The 16,614-nt window shown below is 44.4% G+C and overlaps 1 protein-coding gene across 4 annotated transcripts in view; it reads left to right on the forward strand.

Annotated features, from left to right (window-relative positions):
- The window catches only part of CHST11 (carbohydrate sulfotransferase 11), a 278,318-nt gene that overhangs the window by 82,545 nt on the left and 179,159 nt on the right, over positions 1-16,614 (forward strand). The window lies entirely within an intron of this gene.

A 16,614-nucleotide genomic window follows, 5' to 3' on the forward strand; every position in this document is an offset into this window, starting at 1 on the left:
TCTGAGAAGCGGGAGGTGTCGGCAGTGGTACAGGGTCCTTCTTGTCTGGATGGTCTGTCTGGAAAGCGGAAATCCCTAGAGAGAGGCACAGATCCTGGCTGAGTATCCTTGCTGTTACCCCGCAGGGTGAGAGGGACCAAGGCAGATTTTGTTATAAATTGGAAAAAGAAATCCATTTATTGCCTTCTTAACTCCTCTGCCGTGTTGTGCATGTGAGGTTTAAGGACTATGCGCCACTGGCCCCTCGAGGGTAGGGGGCGGTCTCTCGGCTCTCCTGAGCTCTGGTGTTGTGACCCTTGGAATGTATCCATCATGTCAGTGTTGCTTTGTGGAGCTGGTCCAGGTTTCCTTCGCTGAATGAATGCGGACTGTGTTCCGAAGAAGGGCAGAGGGAGAAAAACCACCCTGAGTCAGGTTTTTGAGAATAACAGTCCTTGTCTCTGTCTGCTGGGTACACGCTTGGTTGATTGATTGAAAATCTAGAAACCTGGGCTTAAATATAGAACAAATGGATATTAAGATTTTTTTTTTTTTTGAGAGGGAAACTAATATTTGTTGAGTGGAAACTCAGTGTTCTAAACAGAATTTTTTGCATAATTCTCCCAAGATCTAGGGAGGCAGATAATAATGAGTAACATTAATTACAAACAAAACTATGTGTCAGGCTCTCTTCTAAGTATTTTGTGTGTAAAATTTACAGATTACTCCTTTCAACAGTGTTCTGAGGGTAGATGCAAGAACTCAGGATGCTGAGACACATCAAGGTTAAGTGACTTGTTTAAGATTACGCTTGGTAAGTGACAGAGCCGGGATTCAAACCCAGGTGTTCTGGCTCCAGAGCCCAAGCCTGAACTTACCCGCTTCCCTAGGGATGAGGAGCCACATGTGACTTGCCCGAGGTCATCGGACTATAAGTGATCTGTTTTATTTCTCATTATTTGTGATTGATCAGGGGTAGTGAAAAGTTTCGCTTTCCTTCCCAAGGTCTTCTTGGCTAGCATTAGCATAATGGGGATACTCTGAGCCACCCAGGGTGCCCATTTAGAAAGCTCAGGTTTTGCTTCAATGCATATTGAAAAAGGAATTGCAAGGCCACCCAAGAAAGAGGCGTGTGCAGCACTTGGAGATCCTTTTTTCCAGGATGGGGAACAGTTCTATCACGTCAAGTCCCTACAGCTGCTTCACTCCAAGCACTTCTTTTCTCTCCTGGACAAAACCAAAACAAAGCAAAACAAAAAGTCCAGAGAGAAGTGGTGATTGGACTAGCCATGTTCCCTTTGGATAGTTGGCACTTGCTCAGGGATTGAGCCCAAACTTGCCATGACAAATAACAGCCCCAGGCTGTGCCTTTTCTAACAACATCCTCTAAAGCACTAGTTAAGCGGTGCTTAGATTTCCAAACCAGATAGATGCTTTTCTTTGCAGATCAGGATTTCTAAAGCTGGCGTATGTCATAGAGACACCAGAGCAACCAAGTAGAGAACTTACATTTTCTATTTAAAAATTTATTGCTAATAAAGGACTCAAGTCTTTTGGCCACTCTAGCAAATACTGATGTTTTTTTCTCCTGCTGTGTCTAGGGAGAATAGTTTGTGATGGGGATGCCAGTGGGGTTAGAATTTTCTGTGATGGGGGAGTAATTGGAATAGTACAAATAGTAAGATCTGTAAAAAGGAATGCAGCCCTAGCAAAGGGGGTGTGCAGTTACAGGCAGATGGGCCAAGGGGATGGTCTGATTGCCAAGTGGATTGGAGCCCAAGTCTAAAGGTTTTCAAGTAGGTAATTAGCAGAGGAAGGAGCCAAACGCAGGCCTGCTGGCGCCTGGAACAGCAAGATTTTCCGTTCAGGTTGGATAGTCTTAGAGCTGAGATGGGTGCATATCAGTTAACAAATGCAAGCGCCTGATATTATGTTCATGATTGGGAGCGGGGATCATAGAGGAATGAGCAAACAGGATTTCTGTTCCTGAGCAACAGAAGGTCTTGGGCTGAAAGATAAATACATGCAGCAATGGAGAACAGTCCAAGGCAGATAATTAAGCAGTAGATTGCGTGCTTTGCTCCCAAGTGCTGGCATCTCTAGTTAGTGGTATACCTGACACAGCACAGGCTCTGGAGTCAGAATGTTTGGGTTTATATTCTGGCTACCCAGGCTGCGTGGCCTTGAGCAAATTAGTTCATCTTTGGGGGTGTCAATTTCCCTATCTATAAAATGAGAATAGTTCTAGTAGCTACCTCATGAAGTTGTTTTGAGGATTAAATGATTTTCTTCCTGGATAAAAAGAAAAAGGCCACTTACCCCTGCTTCTTGCTTTTGAACACAGGCTCGATACCTAGAACTGCAGCAGCTCTCTCGTACACGTGAGGCGATGAGCATGAGGGAGAAAGTTGATGACGTTGGGATCATTAATGACCCGGCTGGGCAACCAGACCAATGCCTACCTCCAGACTCTGGACTCTCTCCATTTAAGAATGAACCACTGCTGGTTGAGGTTTCTGTTGTTTGTAGCCAAATGTATCTTAATTCATACAAATGTATTACCAGACTGGAAATTCACTGAAGGCAGGGCAATGACGTAATCACCTTTGAGTTCTCAAGGAGAATCTAACATAATACCCTGCATACAGTAGGTACTGAGTGGTTTATGAGGAAGATAGATGGTTGGAAAGAGGGGAAGGAGGCTGGTTGAAGCGGTATGCTGGTAAATGTTTAACTGTTAGCTCTCTGGGGGAAAAAGGTCCTGATTTGTAGCATTCGTCAGTTTCCGTGGTGTAAATATTTCCATCATGGCTGATTTCAAGCTACCAATGTAGCTTGAACTCAGTGATGGGGAGAGAGACACGTGTGATCAGCTCTTGTGAGCTGGTACAAACCAGCCCCAGCTCACCACTAGAGGGACAGAGGGGAAAAAGGAGGGAGAGAGAAAAGGGAAGGAAAGGTTTTATTAAAATTGATAATAGTAATAATGGTAATAATAATAGCACCTCAAATTGACTGAGGATTTACTCTGTGCCAGGTTCTGCTCTGAGTCGCTCCCAGGGGTCTTCTTTCTCCTCCTTGTCCTGAGCAGAGTCACATGATCTTTTCCAGCTACAAGAGAGGCAGAGAAGAAAGAACACAGGGGAGTGGGCAATGCTATAAATCAACGGTCCCCAACCTTTTTGGCACCAGGGACTGGTTTCGTGGAAGACAATTTTTCCACGGGGGAGGCGGGGTTGGGGGAGAAGGTTCAGGCGGTAATGCGAGCGATGGGGAGCGATGGGCAGCGGCAGATGAAGCTTTGCTCGCTCACCCGCCGCTCACCTCCTGCTGTGCGGCCCAGTTCCTAACAAGCTGTGGACCGGTACTGGTCCAAGGCCCCGGGGATGGGGACCCCTGCTATAAATGGCTTAGACCATTCATGTGTCATTCTCTAGAGGTGGGCTGCTTGCCTCTCTGAACGCAGGTAGGCATCTGTCAGTGATAAGGGACAGCTCTCAGATGGGCAGCCAAGAGTGTCCAAAAGGCAAGACTTTCCAAGCAGAATGGGATATTTTTCAAACTTCAAAACTGCCTTTTCTGCAAAGTTAACTAGCTCCATTATCATCAGAATTATAAAGTTCTCCCCTGCCTTCCTCCATCTCTGGATACTACTCCAGACATCATAAACTGACCTTGTCCTTCACAGTAGAACAGTTGGTTTTCTCAACCAAACAGGTACCAACACCAGTGATAAATGAGGTGGGAAGAAAAAAGATAACATGTGGATCGTCAAAACACGATTGCAATAAAACATCCAGAAGAGAAAACAAGTGCTTCTGATGTGCTGACTCGCTGCATTTCATTTGGGCTGTGAAGTCCTGCGTGGGTTTGGGGTGGGGACCAGCTATGGCCAGAGCGAAGTGACGAGAATGATTGGGGTTCCTACTGCAGAATTCCTTCCTATGGGATCAGCTTCCTCCTTTATACATTCTCTGGGCAGACTGCTCATATCAGACTCCAGAGTTATCACTGTCCTCTGGCAGGTAGAAAATATAAAGGAAAATGCCAACATTGGGGTTATTGTTGGGGGGGGGAAAAGGCAAGAACTAAAGGATATTCCTGTACTGTCTTCAGGATTTTTGCAGATTTTATATCTAGGTGTCAGTTTCTTAAAAAAAAAGAATTACAAGTGATTTATCGGTTCCACCTCATCAGAGGCCCAGAGAGGGTGAGCAAAGGCGGGGAGGGAAGAGATGGGAGGAGATGAATGATTCTGCTTGGAGGACTTCTTGTGAGCTTAGGCTCTGCTGTGTATCTAGTGAACGTGAGAATGATGAAGCGCTCAAAGACCAGACCGTGCTTTTTTTTTTTTTTTTTTTTAATCTTTATTGGAGGATAATTGCTTCACAATACTGCGTTAGTTTCTGTTGTACAACAAAGTGAGTCAGCCATATGCATACATATGTCCCTATATCGCCTCCCTCTTGAGCCTACTTCCCATTCTCCCTCTCCCACCCCTCTAGGTCATTGCAAAGCACCAAGCTGATCTCCCTGTGCTATGCTGCTGCTTCCCAGTAGCTAACTATTTTACATTCGGAAGTGTGTATATGTCGATGCTACCCTCACTTCGCCCCAGCTTCCCCCTCCCACCCCGTGTCCTCAAGTCCATTCTCTATGTCTACATCTTTATTCCTGCCCTGCAACTAGGTTCATCAGTACCATTTTTTTTTTAAGATTCCACATATATGCGTAAACATACAGTATTTGTTTTTCTCTTTCTGACTTACTTCACTCTGTATGACGAGTCTCTAGGTCCATCCACGTATCTACAAATGACCCAATTTTGTTCCTTTTTACGGCTGAGTAATATTCCATTTTATATATGTACCACATCTTCTTTATCCATTCGTCTGTCAGTGGACATTTAGGTTGCTTCCATGACCTGGCTATTGTAAATAGTGCTGCAGTGAACATTGGGGTGCATGTGTCTTTTTGAATTATGGTTTTCTCTGGGAATATGCCCAGTAGTGGGATTGCTGGGTCATATGGTAATTCTATTTTTAGTTTTTTAAAGAACCTCCATACTGCTCTCCATAGTGGCTATATCAATTTACATTCCCACCAACAATGCAAGAGGGTTCCTTTTCCTCCACACCCTCTCCAGCATTTGTTGTTTGTAGATTTTCTGATGATGCCCATTGTGACCGGTGTGAGGTGGTACCTCATTGTAGTTTTGATTTGCATTTCTCTAATAATTAGTGATGTTGAGCAGCTTTTCATGTGCCTCGTGGCCATCTGTATGTCTTCTTTGGAGAGATGTCTATTTAGGTCTTCTGCCCATTTTTTGATTGGGTTCTTTGTTTTTTGATATTGAGCTGCATGGGCTGTTTATATATTTTGAAGATTAATCCTTTGTCCATTGATTCATTTGCAAATATTTTCTCCCATTCTGAGGGTTGTCTTTTCGTTTTGTTTATAGTTTCCTTTGCTGTGTAAAAGCTTTTAAGTTTCATTAGGTCCCATTTGTTTATTTTTTTTATTTCCATTACTCAAGGAGGTGAGTCAAAAAAGATCTTGCTATGATTTATGTCAAAGAGTGTTCTTTCTGTGTTTTCCTCTAAGAGTTTTATAGTAACCGGTCTTACATTTAGGTCTTTAATCCATTTTGAGTTTATTTTTGTGTATGGTGTTAGAGAGTGTTCTAATTTCATTCATTTACATGTAGCTGTCCAGTTTTCCCAGCACCACTTACTGAAGAGGCTGTCTTTTCTCTACTGTATATCCTTGCCTCCTTTGTCACAGATTAGTTGACCATAGGTGCGTGTGTTTATCTCTGGGCTTTCTATCCTGTTCCATTTATCTGTATTTGTTTTTGTGTCGGTACCATATTGTCTTGATTACTGTAGCTTTGTAGTATAGTCTGAAGTCAGGGAGTCTGATTCCTCCAACTCTGTTTTTTTTCCCTCAAGACTGCTTTGGCTATTCGGGGTCTTTTGTGTCTCCCTACAAATTTTAAGATTTTTTTGTTCTAGTTCTGTAAAAAATGTCATTGGTAATTTGATAGGGATGCATTGAATCTGTAGATTGCTTTAGGTAGTATAGTCATTTTCACAATATTGATTCTTCCAATCCAAGAACATGGTATATCTCTCCATCTATTTGTGTCATCTTTGATTTCTTTCATCAGTGCCTTATAGTTTTCTGAGTACAGAAAATACAGTTTTCTTTTACATCCTTAGGTAGGTTTATTCCTAGGTATTTTATTCTTTTTGTTGCAGTGGTGAGTGGGATTGTTTCCTTAATTTCTCTTTCTGATCTTTTGTTGTTAGTGTATAGGAATGCAAGAGATTTCTGTGCATTAATTTTGTATCCTGCAACTTTACCAAATTCATTGATTAGCTCTAGTAGTTTTCTGGTGGCATCTTTAGGATTACCTATGTATGGTATCATGTCATCTGCAAACAGTGACAGTTTTACTTTTTCTTTTCCAGTTTGGATTCCTTTTATTTCTTTTTCTTCCCTGATTGCCATGGCTAGGACTTCCAAAACTATGTTGAATAAGAGTGGCGAGAGTGGACATCCTTGTCTTGTTCCTGATCTTAGAGGAAATGCTTTCAGTTTTTCACCATTGAGAATGATGTTTGCTGTGGGTTTGTCATATATGGCCTTTATTATGTTGAGGTAGGTTCCCTCTATGCCTACTTTCTGGAGGGTTTTTATCATAAATGGGTGATGAATTTTGTCGAAAGCTTTTTCTGCATCTATTGAGATGATCACATGGTTTTTATTCTTCAATTTTTTAATATGGTGTATCACATTGATTGATTTGCATATATTGAAGAATCCTTGCATCCCTGGGATAAATCCCACTTGATCATGGTGTATGATCCTTTTAATACGTTGTTGGTTTCTGTTTGCTGGTATTTTGTTGAGGATTTTTGCATCTATATTCATCAGTGATAGTGGTCTGTAATTTTATTTTTTTTGTAATATCTTTGTCTGGTTTTGGTATCAGGGTGATGGTTGCCTCGTAGAATGAGTTTGGGAGTGTTCCTTCCTCTGCAGTTTTTTGGAAGAGTTTGAGAAGGATGGGTGTTAGTTCTCCTCTGAATGTTTCATAGAATTCACCTGTGAAGCCATCTGGTCCTGGGCTTTTGTTTGTTGGGAGATTTTTAATCACATTTTCAGTTTCATTACTTGTGATTGGTCTGTTCATATTTTCTATTTCTTCCTGGTTCAGTCTTGGAAGGTTATACCTTTCTAAGAATTTGTCCATTTCTTCCAGGTTGTCCATTTTATTGGCATAGAGTTGCTTGTAATAAACTCTTAGGATGCTTTGTATTTCTGCAGTGTCCGTTGTAACTTCTCCTTTTTTCATTTCTAATTCTTTTGATTTGAGTCCTCTTCCTCTTTTTCTTGATGAGTCTGGCTAAAGGTTTGTCAATTTTGTTTATCTTCTCAAAGAACCAGCTTTTAATTTTATTCACCTTTACTATTGTTTTCTTTGTTTCTATTTCATTTATTTCTGCTCTGGTCTTTATGATTTCTTTCATTCTACTAACTTTGGGTTTTGTTTGTTCTTCTTTCTCTTGTTCCTTTAGGTGTAACGTTAGATTGTTTATTTGAGCTTTTTCTTGTTTCTTGAGGTAGGATTATATTGCTATAAAATTCCCTCTCAGAACTGCTTTTGCTGCATTCCATAGGTTTTGGATCATCGTGTTTTCATTGTCATTTGTCTCTATGTATTTTTTGATTTCCTCTTTGATTCTTCAGTGATCTCTTGGTTATTTAGTAACGTATTGTTTAACCTCCATGTGTTTGTGTTTTTCACGTTTTTTCCCCTGTAATGGATTTCTAATTAGCGTTGTGGTTGGAAAAGATGCTTGATATGATTTCAATTTTCTTACATTGACCAAGGCTTGATTTGTGACCCAAGATGTGATCTACCCTGTAGAATGTTCCCTGTACACTTGAGAAGAAAGTGTAATCTGCTGTTTTCGGATGGAATATCCTATAAATATCAATTAGATCTATCTGGTCTATTGTGTCATTTAAAGCTTGTGTTTCCTTATTAATTTTCTGTCTGGATGATCTGTCCATTAGTGTAAGTGAGGTGTTAAAGTCCCCCACTAATATTGTGTTACTTTTTATTTGCTCTTTTATAGCTGTTAGCATTTGCCTTGTGTATTGAGGTGCTCCTATGTTGGGTGCATATATATTTATAATTGTAATCTCTTCTTCTTGGTTTGATCCCTTGATCATTATGTAGTGTCCTTCCTTGTCTCTTGTAACATTCTTTATTTTAAAGTTTATTTTATCTGATATGAGTATTGCTACTCCAGCCTTCTTTTGATTTCCATTTGCATGGAATGTCTTTTTCCATCCCCTCACTGTCAGTCTGTATGTGTCCCTAGGTCTGAAGTGGGTCTCTTGTAGACAGCATATATATGGGTCTTGTTTTTGTATCCATTCAGCAAGCCTGTGTCTTTTGGTTGGAGCATTTAATCCATTCACATTTAAGGTAATTATCGATATGTATGTTCCTATTACCATTTTCTTAATTGTTATGGGTTTGTTTTTGTAGGTCCTTTTCTTCTCTTGTGTTTCCCACTTAGAGAAGTTCCTTTAGCATCTGTTGTAAAGCTGGTTTGGTGGTGCTGAATTCTCTTGCCCGTAAAGCTTTTGATTTCTCCATCGAATGTGAATGAGTTCCTTGCCGGGTAGAGTATTCTTGGTTGTAGGTTCTTCCCTTTCCTCACTTTAAATATATCATGCCACTCCCTTCTGGCTTGTAGAGTTTCTGCTGAGAAATCAGCTGTTAACCTTATGGGAGTTCCCTTGTATGTTATTTGTCATTTTTCCCTTGTTGCTTTCAGTAGTTTTTCTTTGTCTTTAATTTTTGTCAATTTGATTACTATGTGTCTCGGTGTGTTTCTCCTTGGGTTATCCTGCTTTGGACTCTCTGTGCTTCCTGGACTTGGGTGGCTATTTCCTTTCCCACATTAGGGAAGTTTTCAACTATAATCTCTTCATATATTTTCTCAAGTCCTTTCTCTCTCTCTTCTCCTTCTGGGACCCCTATAATGCGAATGTTGTTGCATTTAATGTTGTCCCAGACGTCTCTTAGGCTGTCTTCATTTCTTTTCATTCTTTTTTCTTTATTCTATTCTGCGGCAGTGAATTCCACCGTTCTGTTTTCCAGGTCACTTATCCCTTCTTCTGCCTCCGTTATTCTGCCATTGATTCCTTCTAGTGTATTTTTCATTTCAGTTATTGTATTGTTCATCTCTGTTTGTTTGTTCTTTAATTCTTCTAGGTCTTTGTTAAGCATTTCTTGCATCTTCTCGATCTTTGCCTCCATTCTTTTTCTGAGGTCCTGGATCATCTTCACTATCATTATTCTGAATTCTTTTTCTGGAAGGTTGCCTATCTCCACTTCATTTAGTTGTTTTTCTGGGGTTTTGTCTTGTTCCTTTATCTGGTACATAGTCCTCTGCCTTTTTCATTTTGTCCATCTTTTTGTGAATGTGGTTTTCATTCAACAGGCTTCAGAATTGGTGTTCTTCTTGCTTCTACTTGTATGCCCTCTGGTAGATCTGTTTTTCTCTTTCTGACTTACTTCATTCTGTATGACAGACTTTAGGTCCATCCACCTCACTACAGGTAACTCATATCCAAGAAACAAACAATCCTGTTAAAAAAATGAGCAAAAGACCTAAATAGACATTTCACCAAGGAAGACCTATGGATGGCCAAGAGGCACATGAAAAGATACTCAACATTACTAATTATTAGAGAAATGCAAATCAAAACTACAGTGAGGTATCACCAGACTGTGCTTTGCAATGAGGACTAACTTCAGCTGGAAGAAACGTCTAGAAGAGCAGAGTTCAAAGAGGCTGTGATTTCTCAGCAGCCTGCAGACTGTACACTGGGAGTCAGGGTTGATCCCTACCTGACCCCTTTGTTCCAGGGGAACCTTGGAGGAGGTATCAGTCTTTTGGGGCTTTTCCAGTGTTGAACCTACAACCACAGCAGAGGAGCAGTGTTGGTTCTTTGTTATTTATAGTGTTTTTCCTGGGTTGGCTGGCCTCCTCTCATGAGGTCCATCCTGTTGTGTTATAAAGGCAGAATTCCTATAAATTAGACATCAGGATCTGGGGAATTGGTCATCCGCCAACTATTTTGACCTTTCTTTAAGCAGAATGGAAAATACGTTGTACGTTTACCCTGCTACGCGCATTGCCTCGTTCTTCTAAAGCAGAGGCTGGCTAACTTCTTAAAGGTCCAGGTATTAAACATCATCTTAGGCTTTGTGAACCATATGGTGTCTGTCACAACTTCTCAACTGTGCAGTTATAGAGCAAAAGCCATCTGTAGGTGCTAAGTGAATGAATGGGTGTGGCCGTCTTCCAGTAAAACTGCGTATTTACCAAAACAGGCAGCAGGAAGGGTTTGGTCTGTGGGCCATTGTTTGCCTGCTCTACTCCCCCTGCTCTATGGGGCGTCTTAGATGGAGTGGAAGCCTCTCTCTTGCCAATATGGATGACACTGCATTGCAAATGTCAATGCGTTATTATGCTACAAGACCCTTCCCCACTTGAGATGAGAGTGGGGAATGAAAAGGGGACAGTAGACCCTCCCTTCTTGTCCCATTGATGCTGATGTGGCTAATCAAGGGGTGTGGAGGCAGAGAACATCTTCAGGCCACTTTAATGATGTCACTGCTCTTGTCTGGATGGTGAGCCGCCAGGGCTTGCAATGCGATGGTGTTAGTGTGTTTTGTGTTGGCTGGCTGGTTGGCCACCATTTAACTTTCTGCCTAGGACTTTGCTAAGACCTTCCTTCTCTTATTTCCTTCATCCTTCTAATAGTCTAGATAAAGAGGAAAATAAGGTGAGTGCTGACGACTTGACACATATGGTAGTTTAGTTCTCTGCAATTTTCAGGCTTTAGTCTTATTTCAAAGGCAACCTACTCTGCCATCTTGAAGTGTGGGTTGGGATTCACTGGCTTTTCCTTCCGGATGGGGGATGGCTGAAGAAAGGAAAGCAGTTTCCAGTTTTATAAATGTGATTTCCTTGATAGACTTCCAACAGGAAAAATTAACACACAGTTGCACACTGCACGAATCTATTTTCACATGAAGACCCAGAGGAGGTACACTGGGGTCAGGCTGATGCCTCATAGACCTACACATTCAGTGTTAAAATGTTCAAATGCTGGCAGCACAGTTCCATGTGGTGGGGTGCAGGGAGGTTGGCTGGTCTTGTACCTTGTGTCTGCTTGCTTTTGTACGCATGTATTGGTTATAGATTGTTAGGAGTAGTTCAGCTTCAAGCGACAAAAGCCCTCCTCATGTTGCTGGAACCATCCAGTTTCAATCACTTTGAGGTCTTGCAAGAAGAAATAACATAACCTTACCCCCTCTTTTCTGGCTTACACTGTGCCATTGTAACTTAGGTGGGTGCCCTCTCTGTGAAAATGCTGGATTAACATCTTTTGCTAATTACAGCTGATTTAACAGAGTGATTTACAGGTGATTTAACAGTGGGGAGGCTTCATGAGTGTGAAGAGTATTTTTAACCCAGCCATGTGGGTTTGATAACCATTTGCAGGTGAGTTATGGAATTTGGAGCTTCATGTGAGGCTGTGGGGAAGCAGTGGGAGGTGGAGGGGGACTGAGGCTGTGGAAGACTTGCATGTGGACAGCCGTTGGGTGATTTGATCCTGAAGTGGGTTGGTGGTCTCCTTCCACGCTCTGATGACAGTTGTCAGTTGGTCTGCTTCATAGGGTGTGAAATTGACACCCTCGCTGTTTGGGATGGTGAGGCTGTCTGGGTGCTGTTATGGGTACAGCTGGAGTCAGAAACTTGATCTGCAGGGCATTTATTCAGTCAACAACTATTTGTCGAGTGCTGTAGACCAGTTTCTCCAATTTTCATGTGCATTCAGCTTACCGGGTGATCTTGTTAAAATGCAGATCCTGACTCAGTAGGTCTGATTCAGTAGGTCTGAGGTTGGGCTGAGATTCTGCATCTCTAACAAGTTCCTGGTTGATGCTGGTGCAGGCACCACACCTGACTCGCGAGGCCAAAGCTCTGTGTCATTTTGGTGACATATGACAAGATGAAAACAAGCTTCTTCCCGCCTCGGTGTCTTACTTTCCCACCCACCCACCCAGATGCTCCTTCCCTGGGTCTCTGCCTGGCTGTCTTCTTCCTTTCATTCAAGTCTCAGCAGCAGTGTCACCACCTTGGAGAGACTTGTTTCCCTTGATGGCCCAAATCTAAAGTAGCTCCCCATCTCTAATTTACCTCTTACATTTCTCTGAGATTATCTTGTTTCATATGTCTTTTCTGTCTGTCTCTGTGAGAAAATGAGCTCTAGGAGAGCCAAGTATGTGCACTTGGCTGTTTTGTTGACTCCTGTCTTGTCCTCCCATCCTCAGCTGTGCTAGCAGAATGCCTGGCAGATAGTAGATGCTCAGTAAAATTTGTTGCATGAAAGATCAGAAGTGCCGTCTTTAAGGATCCCACCGGCTAGATGGAGAGACAGAAAAGTCAGTAACTAGTTGTGTCTGTGGTGTTAAGAAAGAGTGTAGGGAAAGAGTTATCGGTATAGAGTAGTGTGTCTTTAAAAAATCTCTCTGGGCCTCAGTTTCTCATCAGTAAAATGAGCTTAAGTAGCAGTACCTCCCACATACGTTTGTTGTAGGATTAAAAGAGATAATAGATATAAAACACTGAAACCCCAGTACCTGGCATAGAGTAGAGCCTGAAGCAATACCAGTTGTGATGATGAAAATGGTGAAGGTGGTGGTTATGGAGGGAAAGCCTGACTTTTCACTTTTCAAAGTGCCCTTTGAGCTCTCTTTCAAAAGGCAAGTGGTAATTCTTTAGGGCAGTATATTAGATACCAGTGCCATGTAACCAGTTGTCACAAATTCAGCAGCTTAAAACAACACACATTTATTATCTCCTAGCTTCTGTGGGTCAGGAGTATGGGCATGGCTTAGATGGGTCTTCTGCTTCAGGGTTTCTTTCAGGTCATGGTGAAGATGCCAGCCAGGGCTGTGGTGTCATCAGAAGGCACAACTGGGGAAGGATCCACTTCCAAGCTCACATGGTTGCAGGCAGGATTCAGTCCCTTGCAGCCTGTTGGATTCAGGGCCTCAGTTCCTTCCATCTGTTGGTTGGAGGCCTCCCTCAGTTCCTTGCCAGCGGGCATCTCCGTTGGGCAGCTCACAGTGTGGCAACTTGCTCCATCAAAGCCATCAAGGGAGAGAGTGATGGCCAAATAAAAGTTGTAATTTTGTGTGATGTAATCACAAAAGTGACATTTTTACTGTATTCTATTAATTAGTAGGAAGTTGCTAGGCTAGCCCTACTCAAGGGGGAAGGGAGATTACACAAGGCTATGACTGTCAGGATTTGGGGATCATTGGTAGTCATCTTAGAGTCTCTCCACCAAAGGCAACAAGAGGGAGCAAGACTGGGAGCAAGGATGCGTGGGCTCTGGTGCTGGCGCCGCTGCTCCTGGCAGTGAACGAGGGTCTGTCCCTTGCTCTAGCCTTCCATTTCCTCTGCAGCACACAGTGAGCTGAGGCATTTTCACTTGGGTGCCAGGGAAGCTGGGGCTCCACGGAGGCGTCTCAGGGGCTGCTGGGGAGGATAGAGGAGTCGGGAGGTGTACATTCCCTCCCCATCAGAGCAGCTTGGCTTCCACCTGTGTTCGAGATTGGCTCTTCTGTCCAAGGTTTTCTTTGAACAGAGACTTCCACGACTTAAAATCAGGTTGGAACCATTTGCACCAGCTGCCCTCGGAGGGCCCTCTTCTGCTGGCCCCATGTGGTTCTCTTAGGGTTCATAGTGGCTTGCGCCAAGACCAGAACTGTAGACCCTGAGCCAGTTAATGACATTGGCATCATTCTCCCATCCAGAATTACGGGAAAGAGGGACCTGAGGCTGCACTGGGGTGGGTGGGGAGGTGGGTTACTGAATTATTGGAAGACCAGTTTCTAAGCCACAGTGGGTCCTGGTTTAGGAACTAACTGCTACTAACCAGCTGTGGGACCTCGGACCAGCTGCCCAGCCGCCCTGGGCCCAGGTGGAGGTTGGGCTGCATGATTTTGAAGCCCCTCCTGACCTTGCCTGGTAGGTAGGCTTCTATCTGATTGCTGTGTCCAGAAGCGTTAAAATTCATTGTCTTCCCGGGAGCCAACTGTCGCTCCATTAAACAGCTCGTCCCTGAGGCAGATGGAGCTGGCAGGGGGACTGTCCTTAAAAGCAACAGGTTGGGTGCTTGGCTGGCTGACAAAGGAAGTCTCCGGGGAGGTCCAGCCTCCCTGCTGCTCCCTGGGCAGGGGCTCTGGGCCCTGTCACAGCCTGAGGGGCGGGAGAGGGGCCCTGCCCTCTGGGAGAAGGGGTTACTGAGCCGGGGAGGGGGGAAGTGCTCCCAGAGGCAGACCCTGGAACACTTGACAGAGGTGGAGGACAATCCTGGGATGAGCTCTGGAAGGACAAGAAAGACCTCCCAGGAATAGGAATTGTAGTAGTATCAGCTGATGCTTTCCTGAGTCTTCTGTCCGTGCAAGATAGTTACGTACACTATCAATAATACCGGGGATGACGTGGTGCCCCATTTTACAGAAGGAAACTGAGGCTCCGAGAGCTCAAGGGACCTGGCCCAGGTGACTCAGCTGGGAAGTGATGGAGCTGAGACTGGGAGCCAGGTTTGGTTTCAAAGCCCCCCCTCTTTCCATTGCCCCCAGTGAAAATATCATAAGAGGGATGCAAAAAGGGGTTCTAAGTCAGGTCACATTCACAGACAGGCACCTGGCGGTTAGGATTTGGACCGATCTTTTTGGGGGACACAGCTGAACCCACAATTGTGGGGATGCCTTTAAGGTGAGAATAGGCAGAAAGCGAGGGGTAGGGCTCACGCGTAGCTGGGACCCCTGAAGCTGGAGAGGCCAGCTCACAAGGGCTTTTGGACCCTGCTGAGGACTTTGGACTTAGTCCCCGACTAGGCACTGGGCAGGGTGGGGGGCATGGAGTGTGGGTGTGGATGGTCAGGTGGGCGTGGTGAGCGCTGGGAGGAGGGTGCATGGGACGAGGACAAGAAGGGTGTGATCTGGGGGCCATCACGAGTCTTCTGTAAAACCCCTCTGGGAGAGACGAGCAGGGCCTGAACCCAGGCGTGGATGGAAGGGTGAGAGAGGAGGGGTGGGGGGTGACTGGGAATTGAGGTGGCCAAGTGGGCAGGGCTCGATCTTGAAGGCAAAGGGCAGGAGAGGAGGGAGTGTCTGTCGAGTGATTTGAAGGAGTCAGTCGAGGAGGGTGGACTTGCCCTAGAAGGAGCAGAGAGCATGACGGGAGGAAAAGCACGCAGGAGAGGCACGGAAGCCTGGCCACTCCACCTCGTGGGCCTCGGATTCAGCTCCCAGAGAATGTGGAACCTGGCCTGGTTCATCTGAAAGGTGCCTTCCGGCTCTCACATTCCGAGGTTTCTGTGATTCTGAACCAGTGCAGGCTGCGGCAATCAGAGGAGGCTTCGTGGGGGAGGGGGTCTTGACTTGGGGGAGGATGTGGAGGGCGTTTCAGGGGTGGGGACGGCTGACACTGAGGCCCAGAGCTGAGCTGAGTGCTTTGATGAGCCCGGGCAGCAGCAGGGCCTGTCCTCCTGTCTCGGGACATGCAATTACTGTCCCTCATCAATATTTCAGTCTCCGCTTTCACAGAGCTCTTCCCTCTGCCTTTCACCTTTGTCAGCGGCCTCCGTAAAGAAAAGGAAGAAGCGCCGCCGGCCCAGCCGGTGGGCCCGACAACAGAGGGGCTTCCCGGGCCCTTGAAGCCTTTGCGTTTGTTTGTGATTGGAGACAAATGAGACTTCTGGAAACTGAGCCCCCGGTCCCTTCACCTGCAAACTGGAGGCTGTCATGCTTGTCCCCCCCCCCACCCCGTTCCTCAACTCCCCTCCCCACGGGTGTAAAATTAATTCTGTTGTGCCATCCTCCTTCTCTCCCTTCAGACAGAAACTCTTCATCCCAAGCCCTCAAACACTGGGATCACCTCGAGTAGAGACCTTAGAGACTTTTCAGAAATTTTTTTTTAATTAAAATTTAATTGACATTATCTAGTTTTTGTTTTCTTTTGTTTTGGCTGCTCCGGGTCTTAGTTGCGGCATGCATGCGGGATCTAGTTCCCTGACCAGGGATCCACCCCGGGCCCCCTGCATTGGGAGCTCAGAGTCTTAACCACTGGACTGCCAGGGAAGTCCCCAGAAATGGTTTTAACTGGTTGTCAGAGGCAGGGGTGGGCAGTAGGTGAAATGAGTGGAGGGGCTTCGAAGCTACAGGCTTCTAATTAAAAAACAAGTAAGTCATGGGGATGTTGTGAATAGCATGGCGACTGTAGTTGACAGTACTGTATTGCATATTTGACAGTTGCTGAGAGAGTAGATTTTCAAAGTTCTCATCACAAGAAAAAATATCTGTGACTGTGTGTGGGGACGGATGTTGACTTATTGTGGTGATCATTTTGCAACATAGAAAAATATTGAATCCTTATGCTGTACACCTGAAACTAATGTTATATCTCAGTTTAAAAAATAGAAACTAGTCATGTCAGTTTAAAAATGGAAAAATTTTAA

Source organism: Balaenoptera borealis (assembly GCF_965194805.1).
Source record: "Balaenoptera borealis genome assembly, chromosome: 13".
In the NCBI taxonomy this organism is placed as follows: Eukaryota; Metazoa; Chordata; class Mammalia; order Artiodactyla; family Balaenopteridae; genus Balaenoptera; species Balaenoptera borealis.